This window comes from Manis pentadactyla, chromosome 6 (genome assembly GCF_030020395.1).
Source record: "Manis pentadactyla isolate mManPen7 chromosome 6, mManPen7.hap1, whole genome shotgun sequence".
In the NCBI taxonomy this organism is placed as follows: domain Eukaryota; kingdom Metazoa; phylum Chordata; class Mammalia; order Pholidota; family Manidae; genus Manis; species Manis pentadactyla.
In genome coordinates, this window is record NC_080024.1 from 101,981,306 (window position 1) to 101,997,535 (window position 16,230).

A 16,230-nucleotide genomic window follows, 5' to 3' on the forward strand; every position below is an offset into this window, starting at 1 on the left:
ATTTCTAATAAGCTCTCAGGTGGTGTCCACACTTTGAGGGGCAAGGAACTCGAGATTGATTCGAAAAATGTGGCCCAGTGAGACAAAGAGACAAAAAATTTCTCTTGAAATAGTGAGAATAAGAACAGAAAGAAAAGGGGTGGAACCATGTTTGAAAGATAATACCAGAATGTTCCAGACCCAGTGAAAGACCTGAACACACAGATTAAGGAAACCACACCCAAGGAAGGAAGGGAGAGAGAGAGAGCATGAAAAGAAAACCTCACTTTGGAAAATTTCAAATTACCAAGGAAAAGGAAGGCCTTACAATCCGCTTAGGAGCAAGAAAAAGGTTTACGCACAAAGAAACAACAGTTAAGTTGACATCAGACTTCTCAACAGTACCAATAGATGTGGAATAATATTTTCCAATACTGAGAAAGAAACATTCTTGTTAAACTGGATTCATGTGTCCATCTGACCTATCCTCCTAGAGGAAGGACAGATTAAGTCATTTTTCAGAAAAGCCAAAACAGAGTGCATGACCAGCTCTCACTCAAGGATCTACACATGATTCTAGCAGTGTGGCCACCAGCAGCAGCGTCACGTGGGAATGTGGAAGACGCGCAGATGTTCGGGCCCCACCCCAAGCTGCTGAGTCTGGATCTCGGCCTGGGGCTGTGTGTTGTCTCAAGCTCTCCAGGTGACTGGACGCTGCCCCCTTTGGAGGACCCCTGCTCTAGGGCAGCGTGCGGGACGGAAGGAAACAGGGTTCCATTGGCAGGTCTGGGACATAAAATGGAATCTTGATCAAATCATTTGGTAAACTCTCGGTTAACCTAAACCAGATGACTGAGTAAAACAATAATAATATCACATTTGGGAGCAAAAGTAAGTAGAACTCAATTATTGAACCACCTGAAAAGTAATGTAGGCTAAGGATGATTGTGGTTAAAATATTTCCCTCTTTAAAAAGGACAGACAGAAATTTGGATACAATTTTTTTGATTAATATGTCATGATAATAATAATTACTCAACGATGTGGTCTTGATGTTAACAATAGTAATGACACCTATAATGTTTTGTTTAAAAATATTATGAATTACACTTTTATAATGCTTTCAGATGCATTATTTCATTTAATCTTCATAATGCCCCTGTTATACAAGTATCTTGAGTATATTTTCCCTTAAACAGGTGAGAAAACTAAAGAACATTGAAGCTTAACTAAAATCACGTGTTTGGGGTGTGGCAGAGACAGAATCCCAGTATTTTGATTCCAGGCCTTTATTTTGGCTTATTCCATTACCTCACTATTGCCTTTTATCATTAATACGAATTTTATGAGAGCATGCATGTAGGAAAACATATTCTTGGGAAAAAATTTCAAGAAACAGTTTTTATATCTTTTTTTATATAATACAGACAGAAAGGCTGATTAAGAAAACTTTTTTTATCTTGAATGTAACAAGCTATATTCTCTCTGTACACAAGCTTACATGATGTACGGGTTTGTTGTTTCCAAAGAAATAGACTCAGAAGGAGAGGATGGAATGACAGTATTTTTTTTTCCAATGTGAAGTCTCAGAAGACTTGGAAAACATAATCACATTCTTTTAAAGATAAGATTGGTTCCCATCAGAATATAAATGACAGAGTTAATCACATGCATCTGCTTTGGAGTATCAACCTGAGAGTTTCTTGTATTGTCATGGCTTCTGTAGGTTGTTATGCTGTGATGTCAGCCCGGGTCTCTTTGCCTGCAGACCTTCACAGAGAATAAACAGGTGACCCCCGTTTAGCAGCAGGAAGAGACAATAGATGTCCATGTTTCAGGTAGGCCATTACCAGAGCCCTTGGCCTTATACAGAGCTGCAGAATTTTCTATAACGTTTATCTATAATTAGATTTACATTTTAAATCTAAAATATCTTTTGATTTTAAAATTTATGAAGGGTCAACACCTGGTGAGTCATTTGTGGAATTCTTTCCTGTAATACATGAAGGAATTTTCCAAGTGCTACAAACACCAGGATGAATTTCCCAGCCTTCTGTAACACCTTGCGTGTAAGGGTCCTCGCGTGCATTGCAGGCACAATCTCATTAGCGTCCTGACAGCCGTGGCAGACAGCTCAGTGTTCTCAGATGTGGAAACTGAGGCTTAAGGAGAGGATCATGCAGCAAATGCAGGTCCATCTTGGATTCAAATCAGGAGCTCAGCATCTTTCCTTGGAACATAGATTTTTATTTTTACAGGACTTTATAATTGCATGTTTTATATTGCTCAGTATAGTTTGAAGTGACTCAAATCTGGAAACATTCATTACATCCTTTGGGAGATTATTTTGATCTTCTGGATGGCTTTTTCTGTCTAACTGGTTATATACAATTTGATTCAGTAAATCTCATTCCATCTAAAAGAGTGATTTGCCCCTCTGTGGGGCGGACTTGTTTTTTTAGTTTCTCTTTTAGTTTAATACGTTTTTGAAACATACTCAGTTTTTTCAATAAACATTATGGGATGCCTGCTCTGTGCTCATCCCTGTAGCACCTTTGGAGACACAAAGGTGAGTGAGGGTTTTCTGCCCTGGAAAGAGGCGTGAGGTTAAATCTGTAGGTGGGTTGGGAATTAAGGGATAGGAAAGTAAGTAACTCCAGTTTGAGTGGATTGTAGAAGGACTTTTTCCAGTAGAGAGGGACTGGTAGAGTGGATTTCTTTATGCTTTTGCTACAGGGGCAGGGGACAGTAATCTCATGCTCTGGACCTTGCAAATGTTTTTAGTGTAACAGTAACAAAATAGCCCAAGGCTGTTGCAGAATGGAGTACAGACTCCAAATGGCTTCAATTCCCAGGGAGAGCCTTTCACTGCTTGATAAGGAAAGGAAAAACAGACAGAACCCTATAAAAGAAGAGGCAGTGAGCATCCTTAAGGCTCAATCCTGGCTGCTGACTTGCTATTTGTCTAAGTCTCCAAGATGTGTGTACAACGGAGCTGTGGAGCCTAGCATTTGTTTATTCATTAAATATTTATTGTGGACCAAGTCTGTCTCAGGAAGCTTATGTTTTCCTGAGGGGAGATAGGAAATAAATAATAAGGAGACAAGATACATTCAAATAATGATATTTGCTGCAGTGGATTGCTGAAGGCCCTCAAAATTTGTATCTTGAAATCTAATGCCTGGTGTGATGGTGTTTAGGAGGTGGGGCCTTTGGTGGTGTTTAGGTCATGGGGGTGGAGCCCCCAGGAATGGGATTAGTGCCCTTATAAAAGGCCCAGAGAGCCTCATTGCCTCCTTCCACCATGTGAGGGCACAGTGAGAAGACAGCCATCTTTGAATAAACAGGTGTCATCAGACACAGAATCTGCTTGGCGCCACGATCCTGGACTTCTCAGAACTGTCAGAAATAAGTGTCTATTGTTTATAAGCTGCCCAGTCTTTGATATTTTGTAATAGCAGCCTGAGCTAATTGCACAATTGCTATGAAGACAATAAAATAAGATGACATGACAGTGATTTGAGACAGTTTTCTTTAGATAGGATAGAAGGAGTCTTTTTAGCTCAGACCTACATAATAAGGAACTAGCTATTCAGGGCCCCAGGGAAGCAGTATTTTGGTAAAGACAGCAGTCCCCTGAGAGACCCTAAAATGGAAACAAAGTTAGTATGTTTAAGGAACAGAAAGAAGCCTCACTGCAGCTAGGATGGAGTGAGGGGCTGGTGGTTGGATACAGCAGGCTCAGACGTATAGGGGTTACTAGAGAATACTTGGTGAATTCTAAGTCTGGTGGAAAGCTGTTGAAGTCATAAGCATGGGGATGGGAAGAGTTTTAAGTCATCTGATTTGAAAAAGAAAAGATCATTCCAGTGCTGTGTATAGAAGAAAAGATTATAGGGAGGCCAGCATGGGGGCCGAGGTGGTTAGGTGGACGGTAGAGCAATGAGGCCAGGACTGAGGGCACCTGGATCAAGGGCAGGACTGACAGAGAAAAGCAGGTGTCTTTGGATGGTGCCACTGACACCTTGCTGATACCATGCCTTTGTGTATGTTAGGAAAAGGCGCCATTTGCTCAAGTAAAAATGAATTTTGAGTTAGAATATTATTATATAAACAGAACCACTTTTGGGGCTGTGAAGGACCCAGGCTAACATTTTAATAATTAAAGTGGGCATCAGCCTTGGCTGGGACATATACATACCTACTCACATACTCCATGGTCTCCGGCCAGATTTACCCACATGCACCCTTATCCCCAAGAAAGGCCATCAACCAGGCTTAGAGTTGTGGGGTGAGGAGTACAGGTGGAAGGGTTGGGGGCTGGGAATCAAACTTCCTGGAATTCAATCAGGGTTGGGCTTAGCCACCTGAATACATGTGTTTCAGTGAATTTGTGTGTGTGCTGTCTCGTGTGTGTGTGTACATGGTGCTTTACTAGTGAGTAATTACGGAGGAGGAAACCTGGTTTTGCTGCCACAGGTCTTAGCCAGCAGACCACAGAGGAGAGGGATGTGACTGTGAGAACTTATTTGGAGAAAAGGAAATGATTCTTGAGCTGAGATCTGAAGAATAAATTGGGTGTAGGTAACCATAATGGGTTGAGCTGTGGGCCCCCAGAAGATATGTCCAAGTACTAACCCCTTAGTACCTGTCCATGTGACCTCATTGTGAAAAGTAGTCTTTGCAAATGTAATTACATTAGGGGTCTTGAGGTGAGATCATCCTAGGTTTTTCAAATGGGCCCTACTTTTGAAATCTTATCCAATGATAAGAAAAGAAGATGACACAGAAAATAGGAGAAACACAGAAAAAAGAATAGAAAGGCCATGTAAAGATGGAGACAGAGTGAAGTTAGGCCCACTGAGAAACTCCTGGAATCTCCAGAAGCTGAGACGTAAAGAGGGATCCTCCCTGGAGACGTCAGAGGGCCTGTGGCTCTGCTGTCACCTCGAATTGGGTCTTCTGGCCTCCAGAAATGTGGGATGATACATTTCCTTTGGTTCAAGCCACCACTGTGTGGTCAGCCCTAGGAAACTAGTAGAGTAGGTGAAGTGGATGGGGTAATGATAAGGGTTTACCAGGCAGAGGAGAGAGACGTAAACAAAGGTGCTGTGCTTGTTTGGGAACAGCATGGTGAGTGTGGCTGGAGCACATGAAGATGAAGCTGGAACAGTAGACAGGAGCAGATAATTCTCGATCTTCAAGGTTTGTTAAGGACTCTGGTCTTCATATTAGGAGAAAAGGGAGCCATTGAAATGTTTTAAGTACAGAATGATGAGATCGTATTTGCTTTTTGGTACATTACTTTGGCCTTACTGTGGAGAATGATTGGAAGGAGCCAAGATTAGCTGCAATGAGACTAGCTAGAAAGCTATTGATCACTGTAGTCTAAAGTTGTGGCCTTAAAGGTCGTAACACAGCAGGAACCCAAGAGATAGTTAGAACAAAAAAATGTGAAGGACGTTACTACAGTTAGGATATGGAGGGTGAAGATAATGAGATTGAGGTGTCAAGAATGCTCTTTCTGTGGGTGGTGGGAATGTCTGTGACAGGCAAGTTACCATATTTGTTGGGCTGTGTAATGGTTAATTTTATATGTTAACTTGACTGGGCTAAGGGATGTCCAGATAGCTGGAAAAACATTTCTTGGTATGTTTGGGAGGGTGTTTCTGGAAGAGATTCACATTTGAATTGACAGACTGAGCAAAGAAGACTGCCCTTACCAGTAGGAAAGGGCACTACCTACCCTTTTGAATAGATCAGAAAGGCAGAGGAAGGGCAAATTTGCTCTCTGTGCTTGAGCCGGGACATTCATCTTCTCCTGTCTTGTGACATCAAGACGCCTGGTTCTCAAGCCTATGGTTTGGACTGGAACTACAGCACCAGCTTTCTTGGGCTTCTGCAGACAACAAACCATGGACCTTCTCAGCCTCCACAAATACATGAGCCAATCCTTCATACTAGATTTCTTTTTATATGTCTTTGCATATCCTATTGGTTCTGTCTCTCTAGAGAACACTGACTAATACTAAAGAAGACTGCAAGTCTGAATGGGCATCTTAGGGTTGTGGTCTTTAAGACATGTGAGCAGAGATGGCAGGTGGGCAGTTGGATACGTGTGACTATAAGAAAGAATCAAGGAAAGAGAATACCTAGGAGAGAGCTTTGAAGAACTATAATATTCGGTGGTTGGGTGAAACAGAGCATTCAGAGAGGCATCGGAAGACTAGAAATTGTTAAATCATGTAATCTTATGATGAGTGAGTTTCAGGAAAAAGGCAGTGTTCAAAGTGGCAGAACACTGAGAAGTCAGATAAGACAAAACAGTAAGCTGTCCCATGAGTTAACAACACACAGGGCTCTGGGAACCCTCGCAAGAGCTGTTTCAGTGGGGTGGTGAGAGTGGGTGAAGATGAGGTCCATCTGGACCTGTAGGCATGTATGGTTGTTAAGGGGGTTGATACGGTTTAGTTGAGAGAATGTATAAATTGTAGTATAGAAGCAATGAATGGTAACTTTAAGGAGTGATCAGAGTGAGCATAGAGATTTCAATGTCCCTCACTCCCTACCTTCTCTTACTACCATTCTTTCCAAATATAAAACCCCAGGCATCTTTTCACTCTAGTGGCCAATAGCAACAGTCTGCTTGCAAGAATGTTTTTCTTTGGATTCACACTGGGTATCAAATGCCAGGGAACAGATTACCTCAATTACATTGTTAGATTAACTTCTACTCTTAAATCTCCTGATTCTGTGATACAAGCCTTGGCCAAGGAAATGTACAAGAGCAGATTTGATAGCAAGGACTGGAAGAGAGGAGGAAGGTGGAGGGTCTCTTGCACTGAATGCAGGACGTTGTACAGCATGGGCTGCTGTGGTTCCGTCTGGCTCCACCTGTCATGGGGCCCAAACAGCAAGGGTAGTTCAGATACTAACCTAGAAGGCAGGGTCTCTGGACGCTGCCACAGGACTGGGGGGCGTCAGGAGGTAGAGGGGCGCTCACTTCATGCTGGAGACATATCTATACTTTCACTAGATTTTCTCCATGGTTTTATGATGGCAATATTAAAATTTCCTTTTATAGATGAGGGAATTGGGAGTTTTAAAAAAGTCACATCCTGTCTACCCGTTATGAATATTGGTCCTGTGGTTCTTAAATTCCACGTTGTTAAACCCATGGCTTAGTTACACCCACTGATGAAAACTTGTTAAAATGATTTTGCTCTGGGTTTAGAATGTGCTTAGCTTCTCTAGTATGGGAAGGTTGAAGTAGAAGCTTCTAGATTTGTTTAGGAGGTAAATTAGGAATAAATTCATATTGCTTCTGAAAGAAAGCTCAGCAAATCCAAGGGTAATCAGCACCCCTAGCCAGTGCCTTTCCCTGAACCGGAAGTAAAGAGTGTAATATTCTGGGGTGTGTGGGTTTCTCATGGTTCTGTATCCTGCCTTCCATTCTAGTTTGTGTTTTACGGAGCAATCTGTGGGCTAAATGGCCAGACACAGACACGTCAGAGCAGGGAGCGGAGTTAAACAGTCGATGCCGTAGTCCTTGGACTTTGGGTGTTTTACCTCCAAATGAATCAGTCATTGTTCCCTTTCCTCAAGGAAGGAGAGAGTGAGTTCCTTTTTTTCACACCCCTCCTTCCCTTCTTGCACTTTTTTTTTTCTTCCTGTCCTCGCTTTAATTCAGGCATGTAGACATTATATGGTTTTGTCCATAACACTTTCAAGCAGAGAAACAAGGATGCTGAGTTCCTCTCCTGGCTCCTCTGACACTGACAAAAGGTGAGAGGAAATAATTTATCTTCTTTTATTAATTAGGATATTGGGGGAAGAAGAGAGTTAGAGATGGAATGAGTGACAAAACTGTCAGTGGGTTGTTCATGGACTGAAGCCCTTTCCACTTTGTGGGCCACAGTGTTTTTTAGATGCTGATTCAAAAAAAAAAAATCTAAGCACCCTCACCCTATAGGTGGAGTGGAGAAGGTTTGGCCAATGGCAGTAGGAATAGTAATTCATGTTCCTATTAACACTGCTACCATTATTCTGACAGTCTTCTTTATCAATTTTCCTTTAAGAAAGAAATACCAGCTCTTAATGGAAAGACAAATCTTTGGAGGCAGGCAGCTCTGAATCGGCATCTCAGCTCTGTGCACCCTGCCTACTTGCTAGGTGAGATGAGTTTTTTCAGCCCCTTCCTTTATCTGGAGATGATTGAGCTCTCGTACAGGTCCGTTCTGAAGATGTGAAAAATAACAGCAACGTTTCTGACAATAACCTTCAATGCTGGTTTGATCTGAATCAAATGAGCTAACTTAACATACTTCCTCTGCCTCTTTTGAATGTGGTTTATATTTAGTTTGAGCTAAGGATCTCTTATTTCTGTGGTCCTATGAAGATCTGGCCCTAGAAGGCTTTCATACTGCTCTGTAATAGATTTCAGAGCTGAGACACAGGTCATTACTGTATCCTTGGAAGCAGCTAGTGACCCACCATCCTCTCATGTTCATGCCTTTGTGACTCAGAAAGCAAGTGGGTGGCTGTAAGCAGGGCTATTTCCTTGTATCCGAAGGCAAGGGCAAAAGCCTTTCCATAGATGGGGTCACTTGGGAAGCATCCAGTGTGTGTTAGAGAGTCAGGGTCACCTTTAGTATTTAACGTGTTGCTCTGCCATGCAGGAGGGTCCCATCCTGCTCACACTGTAGGCCAGTCTCTGCTTTCCAAGGCCGAACTGTGACCAACGGAGTGGAAGAGCCGAGACAGTAACAATGTTCAACTGCTGTTTGTTGCTTTTAACAGTCCTCAAGAGTGACCTTACTTTGCATCCTTTGTATTTAATTCCTTGATACTGATGCCATCTTTCTGAGGGTACTTAGAGTTTTCCTTCTGCTCTGGCCTTTGAAGCTGTTTGATCAGCATTTTTTCCCAGGCTTAAACCAGTTGCACTAATTTGAAAGTAGAGGTCTCCAAGCATCTCGGCGTGTGACAGAGGCATCGCACGTTAGCACCAGCCATCCACCAGGCAGCTACTGGCAGGCTTTCTAAACCTCGTGATTTAGACAAGTGGTGTGATGCGCTGGAGAAATCCTTCACCTTAGTGACAATTATCAGTCCTACTGGTTGGTTGAGGACCGATCAAACTACAGGTCAAGCAGTTTTTCCTATTTTTAGCTAGTTTTGTTATTCTGTAGACAAAGTAATAGACTCTGGTGGGAGACTCATACCACTTGGGCTCCCCTGGCCTCCAGGGCATGGACACAGACAGAGAGGAACCACCAGATGTTGAGCTGATCACGGCTTTGGAGGAAAGGACACATCCAAGTGCTGTGTGCCTGGGGCATTAGAAACCCTGCAGTCTTATCAGTCTGACCACAGTCTCATTGGATCTTATAAATAAAACACATGCAAATCAAGCCAGTGCCTGGATGGCAGATGCAGAATCTCTTGGGAGATGCAGTAAGTAGCTCTCAGGCTCCAAACAGACTTCCCCCTTTGCAGGGGTGATACATCAGTGCCCAGTAGGACACAGAGGTTGTCTTTTAGTGGGTTCTTCTTTACCCAGCTTCTCTCTACCCAGTCCACACAAATAACTTCTGTCCTTACCCATATTTTGAGATGAATTGCTTATTCCTCCTCCAAATAAAATTCACAGAGTTTTTCATCACTTATCATGAAAATAAATTACTTAGTCCCCATTCTCTTCTTGGTTGTGGCTACAAAGATGTGTCATGACTGTTTTGTTTATGTTTCTGAGGAGATGATACAGTGCAGGGTGAATGAATGATTCTTCCTTAACATAAGATAATAAAATGCTTTTGATCACTGGATTTGGAAACAGGCACAAACATGTAAGTGTCGCTCTGACAGTCCATTTTGCTTCTTTGCAAGCAGAGTTCATTATGGGGCTACATAAGCTCCCATTCACCCACTCCTTCTTCAAGTTATGAATATATTATTCTCCTTGGCATTGAGAAGTCTCTGATGTCTTAATTTTTATTTTATTTTTCATACTACAAATAGCTGTAATCCTTATACCTTTTTCTGTGATGATCTCTTTGAACACATTCTCAGTGCATCACTGCATATTTAATGACATGTTTCTTAGCTGTATCTCATGTAACCAGCTTCTAATTTCAGCCTCTGCTTAGTTAAAACAGTTTGTCAAATTTCCCTATCACACGGTTTTTTTTCTCTCACACATCATTTCATCCTCACTCCTGAAAAATTTGTTAGTGGCAATTCCAATATTGGCAATGTAAGAGTGGAAAACACAAAACACCTTTAAAAAGGGAAAACCAAATCTGAATGTCATCATTGCAAAAATGAAACGCTCGTTGCACATTCTCAGTGAAAGGGCACATTACACCCCAGACAGGCGTGGGCTGTTCAGCAAAGCGCTGTTACACAAAGGTTAAATAATGTGTCATTCATTAAAAGAAAAAGAATCACTTAAATATTTATTAAATAGATGTTCCAACACTTTTAAGTGTGGTTTATGTATAATTAATGAATTGAGAGGAAGATTTTGGAGCAGAGAAACAAAGTACTACTGCCAACTGAGTTTCAATAAAAAAGAAGAGAACATAGGCTTTGAGAGGACAATGCTTTTGACTTAGAAAATATGATTTCACTTTAGACACCTTTTTTGGAAACATATCTACTGTATAAAGTACTGTGTGTGGTTATGTAGTGAAATAGCTTTGGATGATATTGGATATATAAATACAGTAATAAATCCCTCTGTCTCCTTAGGGGACGCCTTCCAAGACCCCAGCGGAGGTCTGAAGCGATGAGCAGTATGGAACCCTATATGCACCATATTCTTTCTTGTATGTACATACCTGTGATGAAGTTTAATTAATAAAGTTTATAAATTAGGTACAGTGAGGAATTAACAAATAATAAAATAGAATTGGAATAGCAATCTACTGTAAAAAAGAGTTATGTGAATTGTGGTCTCTATCTGTCTGTCTCTCAAAATATCGTATTGTCCTGTAGTCACCCTTCTTGTGAGGATGTGAGATGATGAAATGCCTACGTGACGAGATGACGCAAGGCAAATGATCTAGGTGTGGTGGCATGGGGTTAGACTTCTGTCACCTGCTTCCAGACCCCGGCTGACTGCGGGTAACTGAAACCCTGGAAAGTGAAACAGTGGTTAAGGGGGAGATGGCTGGGCTATATTTGCACAGAGAGGACATTAGGGACCTAACCGAACCAGGGCATCCTTGAGGGCATTACCTCTGAGCTGAAGCCTGAATGTAATTAGGTGAAAAGAGTACATTTCTGGGCAGATTAAGCATCACCCATGGAGTACAAAGAACAGTGAGATCCCAGAGCATTAGAGGAATCAGAGGATGTCTAAAGGCTGAGACTAAAAGGCAAGAAGGAAATGGAGAGGGTTGAGCTAAAGGGCAGATGGGGCCAGCTGGGCGTATTCTGGGAGAGGGAGATGAATGCAGTTAGTGCAGGTCTTTTCCTGATTAGTTCTGAAATTTATAATCTGGGAATTTATCAAAGAAAATGTATTTGTAGCCACATTTTTATACAAATACAAATTTTTATATCCAATTAAGGATTATATTTTGATATTTTAACCTCATTTCTTGAGAACCCTTGCCTGTGGGGTACATCTGTTCATGGATGTATTGATTCATTTACATATTGTTACACACGTGTCAAATACAAAGGTAGGTAAGACAAGTCATTGCCTTGGGGAAGATAATGGTGTAGGGCCGTGTGGGGGGATGGAGAGTAGGAGGTGGAGAATGAAGTAGGACCCAATAGCCTAAGGCAGTGGGATGCTATAGAAGAGTCAGATATTAGATCACTAATATCATCAGAACTTCTAGCAAAATACCAACAAAATTACAGACTCCTGTCCTGCCTCTCTCACTGGCAGGAGGCTTCTGTGTTTGCAACTGTTGACTTTAGGAGCATCCCCTGGTTCTTTTGGGGGTAGGGGCTGTAGGAATGGGGAAGTAGCCTATGAAAGTAACTCACCAATAATGGTTGCTTTATGTAATCCAGGGGCTGCATTCACACTAGTCTATGTAAATGGGGTTGTGGCACCACTCTCAGAGAATGGCCAAGAAGCCTCTAGAGTGGGCAGGCCTGGCCCCCCTGCATCTCTTCTGTTAAGGGCACTCTTTGATAGTCGGCATCAGCCCCCATACCTGGGCTGAGTTAAATGAAGAGTATATACACAGAGTCCAGCATAACCAATCAGGGAGAATAGTCTCAGCATTGACCTCTAAGGCTCTGGATTCCTGTTTAGTGCTCTGACTTTGGACCCTTCCCACTCAAAGTTGGTAATTTTGAGGTGACAGAGCTCATCTGTGTAGCTGGGGACACACATGCACGCGTGTTCATGTAACTACACATACATCCCTCTCTGTTACTTTCTCTGGGCACATCAAGCCTTGCCTAGCTAATTCCTCAGAAAAGCATGTTATCTTAGTTTGCCAAGACTTCCCTTAGTACATGTTTTCTTACCCCAACATACAGAATCTTCTATCTGCTGATGGGCTTGTCTCTAATATTTCTCTCCTAGATCACAAATGAAAATTTACAACCACATTTTGTAACATAAATTATATATAGTATTAATAAATGGCCCTTGTTTACAGTCAAGGGAAGTACACTATTCAGTGGAAAGAAGACTATTTGTAATAGTTCCCTTTTGGTGCTAGCTTTCAAAAGCAGAGTTTGACCTTACTTTATGAAATTGCCTACCAGTCAAATTTATGAACTTCATTACATTATTTTCAACACTTGTGGTTTTAATTATTTGCCTTGAGATTTTCCAAAAGTTGATTCTCTTATTAAAATATCTCCATACAGCCAGTGACTGTTTGAAATAAGATTAGACCTGTGAGGGTGGGATCCAGGAGTGGAGATTCAGAGTGGGAGAAACAGGCAATACTGTCATACCAGTCCAGCCAGGGTGCAGCAGGGCCCTGAGCAAGGCGAGGGCTGTGAGGCCAGAGGAAGATAGGACGGGGAAAAAACTGTGGATAGGCTACAATGCAAGGGAACTAACTCACTGTGCTCATGTTTTGAACCTGCATGAATCAAAAGATGAACTGAAATCAATATAAACAAGGTACCAAGGGAGAAGAATTAAAAGATGGGATGGGGAAGGATAAATTCTAATCTTCTAGATTAACCTGAGCTGCCAGGAGGAAAGGATGCTTCGAGGGCTGATCCGAAGCCTAGTTGCTTTCTCTCTTTGTTTCCTCTGCTCTCCCTGTCTCCCTCCTTCACACTTTCTTTTCTGGAAAGATCGCAGAAAGGCACTGAGGCTGTGGCTGTTCTGGACCTTATTCCAGCTGGAGCCAACTGCCTTTGTGAGGCCCAGCTGCAGGCTGCGTGTGTTTGGTTTTGCCCTTTGATCTGGGATGCAATTGAATATTTGGGACTGGAGTTCACCAAGGAGGTCAAGACTCTATCTAGGTTGCTATTGGGAAGTCCTGTGCTTAGAGAAGGGAATTGAAATAAGAGTAAATACATTTTCTTGCAAGACAGAGAGTAAAGAAGGTTAACAGAGAGCTCTAGAGGCCAGAGGCAGAGAGAGACTAGAGGTGGGGTCAGGGAAGAAGCAATTCTAGGGAAAAAACAAACAGGATGTATAGGGAGGAAAGATGGCTGGGAAAATGTTTAAGCATTATGATGTTGCAGAAAGAGAATACCGTGGAAGAGGCGGGTGGATTTGGTAACTAGGGGAAGAGGGCTGCCCGGCAGAGTAGCTGAAGGCAGACTGCAGGGTGTGAACAGGTGGTAGGTGTTGAAGACAGTGAATGAAGAAAAATTAAAGACAGAAACAATGACTTCAGGAATTAATAAGTATAAAGTGTTAAGTTTTAAATGCACATATACTTTGCAGAATGCTTTCTGGCTACGTAGAAATATCCAACAGAAAGGAAGAGTTTGACCGTTATCGGAGAGTGTGAAGTGTTGTTAAGACGTGTGCCTCCCCCCGCCGCCACCCAACCACACACAGCCTATTCAATGTCTAAAAGAAAGTACCACACCCCATGGGTGTGGGATGTGCCTCCTCACTGGACTGGGGGCTTGGTGGATGGAAAAACGAGGGCTTTATTTCAGCCTGGACTTGCAACTTGCCACCTATACAAAGGTACCTGACATTGCTGAATATATACAGCCTGCTGCATGCATACTTAGAGAAAACGGTCATGTACCCCACACTGGGTTTGTCCTCTGAGCTCAGCTGCATTCATTACTCTCCTCAGGATATGTGCTTGTTCTTATTTATAACCAGAAAATCAGTTAGTCAATGTTCAAGGCTGAGCTCCCTCCTAATACTCCCTCCCCAGGGTCCACAGAAGCATCTGTGTAGAAAAGTCCTCAGCTGAAGCATGTGGGGCCAGTAATCACATTATTCAGGACACTTTCCCTTTGTGGAAAGCCCTGTTAGTGTCACTGCTCACTGGTACTTAGGTACAATTTTGTGGTGTTGGTTATGTTCTGAAAACTAAACACATTCTTCTTCTCCATTGAGTAGGTAGCTTATAGTTAGAAACACACAGTTTAATCACTGTGTGTTGAACATAAATTAAATGCAAGTTATGCCCGTAACAGGAATACTTGGGGTCTTTTATTCTTTTTTTCTTTCCCACCTGGAAATGAAATTTTTTAAAAAAGAGTAAAGTTAATTATGGATATTATTTAATTTCCTTGGAAGGTTACAAGCCATCAAAATTTTTTGATTTTTACTTTCTTTGTGTGAAATGTTGCATGTATGTTTTTAGTAATTTCTTCAGGGATTTTAAAGAAGAAATTTTCCATTTTAATATTGCTACGTGACAGAGATCTAGACAAAAATCCACTGGAGAATTTAGTGGAGTCAGTCAATGAGCAAAGGAGGCAGGAGGAAGCCCTTGAGCTCCCAGGCCCTTGATAAGGCCACTTTCCTGGCTCCTCTCCTCTGTGGTCTCCGTGTCATCATTTTCAAGAGCAAAGAAGAGGTTCTGAAACTTCGAGCCACACTGCTTGGATTACTTCCCCCCTTTCCTCCTCATGCCAGCATTTGCCTTGAAAGCACCATTTCTTTGTTGTTCTGTCTCCAAACCCTCCTTACATCAGTCACCCCAAGGAGCTGAGACTCCCTATCAGCTCTCATTCTCCTAATTCAAATCCCCTCTGTCACCAGCCCCTGGACCTACCATCTTCACTGACAATGACCCCATTGTGCTGATTGGTTGCTCTTTTCCCCCAATTAGACTGTAAGCCAGACCCCTGTGTGTTTCGCTCTACATATCCCAGTGTTCTAGAACCGTGGTAGGCACACTATAAGCCCTCTGTAAATACTGAGTAAATGACTAGAAAATCGAGGACGCAAGCCCCTGACTCCGGGAAGGTGTGGGTGTGGCCTATGAAGGCCAAGCCCGGGCTCCAGGACTGTGGGCTGAGCCATTTGGGGTTGGCGTGGGTAGGGACGGCAGTCAAGACAAAAGGCACAAAGACTAGGAGGAAATTAATTCCCTCCTACTGGCCATCTTATTGGTTTGCTGCATTGAGAATGTTGTTTAAAAAAATCGAAAGCCTTCAAAGCTATTGAGTAGAAGTTACTATCTATGTGATGGCTTTTCCTGCATGAAGGCAGAATTTCTAAGTGCCTTTTATAGGTCACCATTTGCCTTCATGCAAGTTGAAGTAATTTAAACAGAATGCAGTAGTAGAAGCTCCCAGCATATGGCTGATGCTCAAAAAGTGTTTTGGGGCTGAGCAGAGGTGCTCACGCCTGGGCACGGTTTGAAGCAGGCAAGGTCTATTTCCTCCTCTCACCCTCGGGGCCGTTCCTGCACTGCTTCTGTTTACCAGGCCATCCTGCTGTGTTCTACCCGTCCTTGGGGGGCCTTTCACACACAATCTAACCTCAGTTTCCCCTCTTCTCCCTCCATGATATAATTACATGACCTTTAGACTCCATCCCCGTAGAACCAGGCTTCCTCTGTAAGAGTCACCGGCTTAATCAGACAAAATGATTCTAGCAAATCCCTTGCTTGAGAGACCACATTGCCCCAGAACTTAATGCCTGAAACAAGTTGAAGTGGTCAGGTTTTATGAAGGTCTGTAAGAAATGAGGCTGATTAGAAACGTCAGGCCATGTGGCGAGAGAGGGATGTGGGTGTTTGAGAATGGTCTTTGAGGGTTAAGAATTAAAACCATACTTAAAGGACTGAAGAGCTGTGTAGATTCAAGGGCAATTTTTTCTAAGAGGGATTTGCA